General features: G+C 36.3%; 1 long non-coding RNA gene across 2 annotated transcripts in view; it reads left to right on the top strand.

Moving 5' to 3' along the window:
• Positions 1-10,263, top strand: part of LOC135291062 (uncharacterized) — a 22,167-nt gene extending 11,904 nt beyond the window's left edge. For both annotated transcript variants that reach the window (XR_010353926.1, XR_010353925.1), the window contains exon 4: positions 4,450-10,263. This is a non-coding gene — a long non-coding RNA (uncharacterized LOC135291062). The remainder of the gene's footprint in view (positions 1-4,449) is intronic.
• The last annotated feature ends 998 nt before the right edge of the window (positions 10,264-11,261 follow it).

The raw sequence follows: 11,261 nt of genomic DNA, 5'->3' as shown, positions 1-11,261 counted from the left end.
AGAAATTTAACAGCAGGTAATAGACTTAATTCCTAGTAGGGCAATGAACAGTGAAGCTACTGAAATACACTTTCTTACTGAGCAATGTTTTGTGGTTAGATTCCCAAGTGTCTAATAATTTAGAGATTCATGCCACAACCTTTCCAGAGACACTGATAGGAGCTATTTTCTCATTCTAGCTATCTGTTTCCATGAAGCTCATAAACACTTAACATCTCTGAAACTAAAGTCACATTTCTGCTCTGCCATGTGACTTAATTAAGTGGGATAATGGCTTCAAAAGCTCTGAAGGATGGCCAGAGTTGGTGAGAGAGAAATGCACAAATGCATAAGTACTTGTGCAGACACACATACACAGAATGCTGTGTATGTAATACACACCAAAGACAGGCTAGTAAGCCTAAAACAAAGGAGGCCAAATTAAAAAAGGGAATGAGGAACAAAGCTGGTAAGACTACTGGAAAAAATTCTGTAACATAAGCAAAAACTTTAGTCTGATCTCATTTTACTGATACTTATGTATTGGGTTTGTTCGTTTGTGTAATTAATATTGATGTGTCTACAATAATTTCAGTGTCATTCATTGTCTTATTCACAGTGGTATAGTTAACAGTCAGTCAAACCCAGCAGGATGAACAGAATGGGAATCTTGGGTAAGGGATTCTGCTGTAACCATCAGTGGTGTGAAAAGGGTACATTTATAGACAGTTTTATTATAAAATCCACAATAATTTTGGAGGCCAAGCATTTTGCAGGAACTTCAGTGGAATGATGATAGTTTATGCCAGACACCAAGCAAAAGAAGAACATTAGCTTTCTGGTTTTAACATTCATACTACTTGCTTATACTTTTAATTATTCCTGGAGTGACCCTTGACAGACTTCATACAATGTTTGGAATGAGTATCACCTGGCTTTTATTTCAAAAAGTCAAGCTTTTAGTATGCATTAATTAGCTAGCCTCCTGAGGGAGAGAAAGAGGAAGTGGGTAGTCATTTTAGTGGCGATTTCATCATATAACAAATTGCACTTTGGAGGTACCTCTGTAGTTAGCCTAGACTAGTAGCTGAAGCAAGATATGCTGAATTTGAATTGCTGATATGAGGAAAGATCAATATCACCTACAGCCTGGCTAGCTGTGTCAAAAAGGTCTTTTCCAGAGATTGTTGTATTTCATTTGGCTTGAAAATTGTTACTGCTTACAAAGTACCTATTAGTTATCATGAGCTTGGAGATTTTATTCCTTTTCAGAGATCTGCAAAGGGCTGCTGATGGAAAAAATCCTGCTGTTGGTTGGTTTCACTAGGAAAAGTTTCATGTTGCTACCATGTTCTGCTTGTTGTGTAGCTACATGGTGCCTTTAGTAGTCACACATCACAAGATATTCATGTTACCCTAGTGTTTCTAGAGTTCTATTATATGTTATTATAGGTATGAATGGCTGGGTAGTACTTTCCCCAGAGAAGAGTTTTGAAGAGAGGAAACTCTTGGAGACTGGGTTTTGTCACAGTATTGTCTGTCCTTTAAACAGAGTTTCACATTAGATGGTTCCATAAATCTTCTTACAGGAGGGTGACATTATCTTTACACAACACACCGAAGGTAACATCCATCTTACATTTCTGTCTTATGATTCATACCATTTGTATGTGAAGTTTCAGTGTGGTTAGAGGCTGACAAACATAAAATTGAACTTTGTCTAAAAAGCTAGTGAGATCTATTAGTTATTAAAATCAGACAGAATAATGGTGTGTTTATTTAATAGGCATTTATTTTATCAAATATTCTGTATTTTCTTTTAAAGGAATCATCACAAGTAAAATCGAAACATCACAACAGATAACTTACAAGAACTTTACTAAAGTTAATAGCAATGGCATATCACTTATTAAGCCTGCAAAAACTACAGCAGACTGGTACTCTTACCATTGATGATAAATTGAATTTTTCCATTTCTACTACTACACTAATAAAGAAGAAGAGTTAAAGACCAGCCGTTCCATATGGGTTGAATATTGTACCCTTTCCTGTATGAGAAAAATGTTATTTTCTATTCTTATTCCTTTAGCAGACATGTACGTAAAAAGGCTACATCTTATTTTATGAAGGTTGATGCACACATCTGTTCATTTAACTGTACTGTACTGTTGTCCTACAATTGTCTTCAGGGCATTATATTAAAGCAAAATCAGTCCTGCAAAACTAACTTACTCCATTTTCTTATTTCCTTTCCCTGACTTTTCTTCACTCCTCTATCTGTCTTTTAGACTTATTGGTTTATTTAAATTCACTCAAAGTTGAACTTTATTATCAGATATTTTTGGGCACTCTGTGATTAAAGTTCTCTGCTGTATTCTACATCCAGGTGAATATAGAGAATTAGCATTTTATTTAGTTCTGTGAAGCTATGCAGCACCTTGATTATAATAACCATTTCCTAAAAAGAAAATAGTCAGAAATGGAACTTAATATCTTATCAGACAGTAAAATCAATGCTAACTGGTCTGTAAGTGGGTTCGTGACAATTCGGAGATCTATGTTGCAAGATTGTAATCTAGTAAACAGTTACCATAGTACAAAGATATTTGCCCATGGGCCTTTAAAAGAGATGCAAATGTAGTTGACCTTGTTGTCTCCTCTTGTATGACCTGACATACAAGGAATATTCTGGAAGAATCAATGAACATTAGTAAAACCAGAGAGCAGAAATCTGACCTCAGAGATGATAAGCATGTTGTGAATGTTTTGATGGAAAGATAGGGAGGCAGACAGAGTTAACATATAAAGAGTTTTGTGGGAAGAAAGATGCAGGAAAAATTGAAAAGTGAATCCAGAAAAGGTAATTAGGAAGACATGTCAGCATTCACACTGAAGCAGCAGAGAAGGGATAAGGAGCTATATGTATGGGGAATGGAAAGCACACAAAATCCTGATGTTATTTGTGCAGTGTTCAAATGAGACTGAACCATTAATTGAGCATAAAATAGAGCCTGGGTTTTCTGGAGTCCTGGCAATACAGCAGAGTTAGGAGATGCTGGCTGGTGTTTTTCCAGTAGTGTGTAACAAATAGGATGAAATGAAGGAAGACAGGAATGAGGGAATTCTGCTATTGGTGTGATTTTATAATGAAGAAAGGGTGATTTTTTTGCTTCAGGTGAACTATTGGTGAAACATAAAGCAAAAAATCCCAATGACTGTTTGGAGACAGCTGGCAAAAGAGATGAAGATGTTGTAGTTCAAAAAGCCAGATGATGGGAGGGCAAGTGATGCAATATTAAAACCTCTTACTCATCCATGAAGGAGCAAAGGTGAAGGGGGATCCGGAAGGAACAAGGCATGGCTGAAATAAATGTTTCTAAAAGAACCATGAAGAGACAAATTACTCTGATGCTTTGCCCTTATAAGAGAACATACTGCAATAAATGGTGTGAACTGAGGTCTGAAGAGGAGTACTGTCTGAGAGGCTGCAAATTTCCTTTCATACATGAATTTATCTCAAGCTGCTGGATCTCAAGTTGTACTGAGACATCCAGGTTCATCTTAACTAAACATGAGTAGGAAGTATCTGTAACAATGCCAAACATCAGCTCTAAGTCAGGGATCTTGCATTCTCTTTTCAGTCAAACTAATTGAGAGATTACACTTAATGTGAATGATTTAGGTACAGAGTGTCAGGTCTACATGGAAGGGGAATGGACAAAGCTTGAGATTGTTCATCTGCCTGTCATGCTTTAAGGCAGGCCTTGAAGTTTAGATGTAACTTGTAGTATAATTTTGCAGTAATAACTAAGTTACATGCTTTGCTTTCAAAATTTTTGAATCTATAACTGATTAGAAGTTACCAAATACTAGTGTGTCGCTTCTCAAGTTGCAAAAGGCTTTTCCTGTTTCCAATGGGAAAATATTTTAAGTTGAAATTAGCAAAAAAAGTGACAGGAGAAGCAGGGAGAAAATATGCAGAAGTAAGTCAAAAAGGGGTACCAGCCATACAGCCACAAAAAGAAATCTGTCCCTAGCAGCTTACCAGGGTGCTGCCTTATTTTTGAAGGCAAAGAAGAATAATATTACACAACATATTTGTTCTCACATTTTTAATAAAATTTGTAGAAATGGAAAAATAATTTGTTTTTTTATAGAACTACTATCAGTCTGTAACCCAAAACTTCTTTCAATATTTAAATGTATTAATATAAGCCATTCATTCTGAACTAAGTAAAAAAATATGTCCAAAATGGAAATAATCCAGATAATATGCTCTGCTTTCTTTTACAAGCCTCAAATAGCTTCCATTTTGCTAACAGTTTTATATCTGTATAAATGTAGGTAGGAAATGTTTGTAACATAAAGATATATGGCCACTTTTTACATTTCTGAATGAACTGTAGGCCGGCAGTGTGTTAAGCATAGTATACCTCAGTTTGACTGACTGTGGTGTTTATTTCTTTGTAGAGTCATCAGAGCGTTACAAAAAACCATCTTCTGAAAGCCATTGAGGACTACTTTGTCATCAGGCCAGTTGGATCTCATTTGGACTGCTTGTCATCAGCTCTCTACAATAGTTTATTTTGTTGTCACAAGCCCAGGCAACCTTTTCTGAGGTTTGGCCTTTAGCTGATTGTGTAGGATTCTCTGTTAATCCAGCAGAGGATTGTGAGAGCGCTGATCTGAATGGGTAAGCAAATAAAGATTTCTATTGAGGGGAACATCAAAAGTTGAGGACATGCTAGACACAATTTTGCAAAACTTTTAAATGCCATTCCATTCTTTGGAACATCTCAAATCACAAGTCAACATTAAAAAAAATCAGCCCACAAAAATTTTCGCATTCTGAATTTAGTTCCACTGAAACATATGATACTGTTTGTACAGCAAATTGAAACTGCTGTAGATCTGGCTGGTGGGAACTGTGCAATCATCTATACATCATCTTGTAAGGTCTTTAAATTGTTTCTCACAGCTCTTGTGGGTGACCCAATTGTAACTAAATCCATGTGTATTCACATTGAAAAACATGCCTGGATTCCTGAATATAATGTTTCCTGTTTCAGAAAGACGACTTCCTTCTCTGAGCACAAACAGTATTTCTGTGTTTTAAATCACGTACCTGACTTTCTGATCAGACATGGTGAATCTACCAAATGAATAGTTGAAATAGACGCGTTTTATTTAAGAGAGCAGCAATTGTCTACTTGTCATCCATTTCCTGGGCACATGCAAGGCCTGACATTGCTCAGTCTTGTCCCAAAATATTATTTTCTTGTCTGTCTGGATTATCTTGATTGTCAGTGTATCCCTACCCTGAATACTAAGATCATCTTCAAAAAAAATTAATTGTTTAGAGATTGTAGGAACCAGTGATTCTCCACAGTGCAAAATATCACACTACATAAGGAACTCTACCCACACATTGTTAGGCAGGAGAAGCCAAAGGAAGTGTTTGGGTGCGTGAGAAGAAAAAGGTATTTAAAAAACTGTCCACAGACCGAGCATTCTGACTGCAGCCTTGACTGACTCTGGAGTCTCAGACAGTGATCACCACCAGACAGGATCTCCACCAAGTGTATCATGGCCCAAGAGAACTACTGTAGTCCATACAAGTTGCAACACCAGGAATAGGAGGGCCATCTAAACTAGATCAAGGGATGTGACAAATGCTTTTTAGTGATGCTAAATAGCTCTGAGACCTGGGTGAGTTCAGCTATTCGTAGGGTCTTCCATCTTTGTGCCTTGCTCTTCAAACATTTTATTTTCCACAAAACCCAAATGCATCCAATCACAAATGTTAAACCACTTTGTGGTCTATTCCCAACCTACTTTAAAGGTAAGGAAAGGGTAACTTCCTAATTTATCTGATTGGAATGGAATGTGTGGGAGCAATAGGCAAGCTGGGTGGATACAAGTTATGTTCTATCCAACACCTTTGTTAAAATCAGTTTAGAGACACAACTCCTCAACAGGAAACAATTTTCTAGTGTTTAACTTACAGTTGCAAAATCTCCTGAAAACTGTGGCAAAAATCTCTATTATAAATAATTTAACAAGTAAATCATAATATTATGAAATTCCTGTGTTTGAAATACACCAGTTGTTTAGGGACATCTGTTTAGAAACACCTTTTGTCTTTAAATTTCAAAGATTTTGTCAAACATATGTCTTCAACATTATTATCTTCAAAAGTTTTTGTTTTTTCTTGTCTATGTTTTCAGTGAGGGAGGGCAGGAAGTCAGAAATGATTCATCCCATTTTGGGATGTGCTGCTTTTCCTGACAACATTGATTACAAATCTGAGCCCACTTGTTAGCAAGAGCAACACAGAGGATGTTTTCACATCCATCCTCTTATTAATCACTTCTTAGTTCTTGTAAATAATCTGCGCAAGTACATCCTTAATACGTCATTTGCACTCTAATGAATAGAGTGCAGCAGGGGCAGCTCAGCTTTGAGAAACGTAGCCCAGAAATTTTTATGTGTGTTTTCTCACCATTGTGGCTCTTTTTATTTCCATTCTATTTAATTTGTCTGAGGCAATCGTTTTGAATTTTAGAGCCTTGATTCCAAACACTTATTTTTTGCAGCTATATTAAAATATATTTCCACCCCCACAAGAAGGGCTTATTCAGAGAAGCAGGCTTTTAAAAATCAGGAAACATGTATAAAAAGAAAACTATTAAACAATGTGTGTCTGGGTTTCCACTGATATTTTTACTGCAATTATAGAAAACATTGGTATTTTAATGAGGTTTTTTCCATTCATTTGCTTCTTCAGCTTGATTTTTTCAGTGAAGATATAAATTCTGCATTTATGACATCAGATTTTTTTGCCATGGAATGTAATGTACTATCACAAACACAGTTATGATTACATGACAATTTCAAATCAGATGATAAAATACATTCCAAGTGAGAAAACAGGTCTTTAAATCAAGAATATATGAAATAGGAGAAATAAATTATTCTTCCTAAGTGCTGAGAACCAGCGTGATGTTATACAGACATAGCATGAGGCGTTTTCTAACTTCACAGAGCTCACAACCCAATGCAGACAGAGGCATCATAAAGGCGACTTGTAATATGCCTGTCAGGGATATAGACTGGAACTGGTGGTGAGACTGACACTTATTGCGGGTGTGTTGGAAGAAGGGGTGGTGAAAAATAGACAAAAGAGATTTTTGAGAGCTACTGACTTAGAGATACTCTTATGCACTTCAGAAGAAAGATGAGCTAAGATAAAATAGGGTGAGTTTGTAGTTACAAAGCTTCTCCAACATGTGCAGGCGACTGGACTATGGAATGTACTTCAAGGGAGTTAGGGAGTGCAGCAAAGCACTTGGAGGAGTCTGGGCAGGGCGGAAAGCACAGAGGGAGAATCAGTGGATATTAGTGTAGGGGTGTAACCACAGCTCTATTGTGCAAATTTTGAAGGGTTGACTGTGCCCTGGCACAAAAGGGATAGTGAGGAATTCAAAGGGATGAGCACTGTTTTCTTGAATAGTGAGAATAGGAACTGTGTCTGAGCAAATGAGAACAAAGAGAAAGAGGCTAAGGTAAAATACTATGGAAGCAGGTATAATGAGTGACTAAGGCACAAGTAAGGCTTTTTGTGGCAGAAATGAGAAACAAAGGATAAGTGCTGGGAGAACACAAAAGAAAAACCACAGGATTTCCCAGAAGTTTGATTACAAAGAGGTTTCAGGTAGAGACACATACAACATGAAAACTCTCATTCAGATACAAACAGAGCTACAAATGTATAAGCTTATTGAAGGCTTAGAATCCTGTCTGGGAATGCAAAAGAGAGGAAGAGTACTGAGATGTGTGAAAACAGTGGAAGGAAAACAAAGACAGGCTGCGTTTAGATGGTAACCAGGAAATAATCAGGGAAATATCAGTGTGGTAATGGAGAAAAATGGAAATGCTGAAAAACCAGTGAAGGACATACCTGAACTTCAGGAAGAGGAGCTGTGGATCCAGCCACCCTCTTACAGATAGATCCTCATGTCTGTACTGTTTTCAACGCTGTGCTTTTTCTATTGTAACAAGTCCAGCAATTCCCTTGGGGGAGTAGAGTTCTGAACTAATGACTTAAAAAATTGCCAAGGACTGACATAACTGAAAATAGAAAGTGTCAGGACAGTGCTGTACATATACACTGCACACATATTACACACACTTACACATGCCAGGGAATGGGTTATTTCTTCCATTCTTTTCCTAACTAGGTTTTCTTTGTGGCAGACATTTTCCACCTTGGTGCCAGGCAACTTTCATTAGTGCATAATGATGAAAATATTAGCCAATAGTTTTTAAGCAGACAACCCAGAACTGTGTAGCCATTTAGCAGGAATAAACCAGGCTATTCCTGATTAAAACCTCTGACTTGTTCAAAGCATGCAGCCCACTTTATAGTGTCAGCCTTTCCCTAGATTGACATGGCAGTGGCACTGCCGTGGACATATAGGAACAGCTCCTTGCTGCCATGAGGTATTGATTCACCAACTTTAGCTGCAGCTGTGCTAAGTCAAAACAGGAAAGAATCAGATCTGCCCTAACTATCCATTTGCCAATTTCTCTAGTCTCTCTCCACACTGTATATGCTGTCTCCAACTTGGGAGTACTTGCTGTGAGTTCAGCACAGACATTATTCAGTTCTTGTAATTCAGCCTCAAAGACTTAGCCTGAAAACTTACTGGAAAAAATGCACAAAATTAACCTGCTTGTCCTTTTACTCGAGGATGGCAATACATGAAATGGGTTATGTGTGTTAGCAATAAAAAAATGCAGAACCAAAATTTTAGGGCTATTGAGACAACTCTGTAATAACTTATTTATTTTTTTAAAAGCTTTTATTTTTTTAAAATTCATTGTACTTGATCTCGTGTTAGCAACACATTTAAATACTGGCAGAAATTATTATTAATTCCTTTGGTGTTTTTGTAACAATGTAAACCATGATGAATTAATTTGGTACCAATATGGATGTCATAAGTACTTTATCAGATTTCCAACTCAACTCATGACTAATTAACTTACCGTTATTTTAAGGAGTTACCCAGATGTGCTTATGATAGAATTAAGGTAAACAATGACTGATGCTCAGTCGTTATGATTAGAGCAGCTCTACACAATTTGACAAAACCTCATGTGCTTTTCAATATAAAGCACCTGTCAAGCCACGTGTGCATCAGATTTCTCAAATTCCTTGTCATTCATAATACAGATGTAGACCATATTTTTAAAGTCAGTGTGTAGAATGGAGACTTTTTCAAAAGGCAGGCAGGTTTTCTCTTCAAAACCCATAAACTCTGTAACTGAAGTTTTTAGTGACCAACTTGTCTGCTAGTTGAAATACTGTTGTCATGTGTTCTACAGTTTTTTTTACACCCAATTCAGTATACTATATCAACACATTAATAGCATGTGCCTAAAAATGTATTTTTATAAAATGGTACAATTTAGGTTTGCAAAAGACTTTTTTACATCAAACTTTTCAACTTCTTGCCTTTGTCAGGTTGTTTTCTACTTCAAGTTAAGTAGGTTTTAGTAGCGTTCTGTCACTATTTCTGAAAACGTTCAAGGAACCAAACTACTTCTCGAGGGGAACTATTCCAAAATTTAACATGTCAAAATACCAGTACGTAATTCAACCTAATTACTGCATATTTCGTGTTTACATCTTTGGATATTTGTTCTGCTTCTTATTTGTGCAGACAAGCAGGTTGGAATTGTAATAAATTATTTAATAAATACCGGACAACTTGGTTTGCAAATTATCTGGGGAGTATCTGATGACTTTTGCTAACTATGTGTTCGGCTTCTGTGATCGAAGAATGTCAGGGCAGTAAGGGAAGACTACAAGAGGGTGGAATAGTTGGTTTGCTACATTTAAAAGAGTGTATCCAGTTAATTTAAGATTGAAGAGGACAAAAAGCTTCTTTGTTTACTTTGGTCTTTGGTCTTGGATATCAAAAGTGCAGAAGCGTACATATTGCAGACTGTCTAACTTGAAAGAACTGAACACAGCCGTATGGAAACCTGGCCATCATTTTTATTTTGAGCTGTGCTGCTACTTCTACTAGAGTTAGAGATGAGGAATTAAGCAATGAATGTAAGAAATAAAAGTGAGATAAGAAAAAGTTCCTCTTACTAATAGAGACCGTGGTACTGACCAGTAGTCTGTGGGAGCTCGTGGTGATCCAGACAACAGTCATATTTCAACATGTGCTATTTTTGCTTACAAAGTTAGAGTTATATAATTTCTTGTTCATAAAGTCTTTAGGTACATATTTTATCTGTGTTCATAATACCTGTAAGTCACTTTTCCTCCTTGACTACATCTTCTACAGAACCACAGAACTACATAATTGTTTGGTATAATGTTGACCGAGTGTGCAGGATTGAGTATTGGCTGACAGTACTACAAATAAAGTTGATATTAACTTTAGTACTCTTATTTTATTCTTTTACTAATATCTAGGACTTATGTGGCACTCATACCAGAATTCCACTTGGGCTTGTGTGCTTTAATGCTTTGAAAACCCTTTGCACTTTTAAAGGCCTAAAAAACTTAGAAAAACAAGTCACAACTTATTTAAAGTTAATAGGTTTTTTTACATATTAATATGGTTTTATTTCTTTTACAGACAGTTGTTTTCTTTTTTCTCTTTCTCAGTCTTTACACAGGCAAAGGTAAACTGAAGTAAGCATATCTGACAGGATTCAAGATTGTTCTGGCATTCTTGCTTCATGTGTCCTCTCCTGTTAAAGTGCTGTTGTAGCATCTAAGTTTATTGAATGAAGCAGGTGAATATTTATGTAGACCTAAGTGATCTGTAAGTCAATTCTCCATAATTTAGCTTTTTAATGGAACAATTTAGCTTATTAGATGTAAAAATGCTATTAATACTTTGAAAAAGCAGCAATTTTCAAATTATTGTGTTACTATACCATGGGAAAGCAAGTGTAATTCAATGTTGCTACATCATTTTCATGAACCATGATTCTGCTACCAAAACTATTTCTAAACAATGATCCTTTCAGCAAATTGTCCCACAAACCAGACTTCTATAGGCAGATTGGAAAGAAGAATATAAAACCAACAATGTTGTACCATTCATGAAACTAGACACTATTTTGTAAGAAGTTTGTGACCTAGAAAGAACTTTACTTTAAAAAAATACAACCAAATATCCTCCAAAACAAAATCCTTCTTTTCTGTGAGTGCTGGCAGTAAGGAATTGACAGTTTATTTTTTATTTACTATG

This window comes from Passer domesticus, chromosome Z (assembly GCF_036417665.1).
Source record: "Passer domesticus isolate bPasDom1 chromosome Z, bPasDom1.hap1, whole genome shotgun sequence".
NCBI classification, from domain to species: domain Eukaryota; kingdom Metazoa; phylum Chordata; class Aves; order Passeriformes; family Passeridae; genus Passer; species Passer domesticus.
Note: the sequence above shows the minus strand (reverse complement) of the source record. Positions and strands in the feature narration are given on the sequence as shown.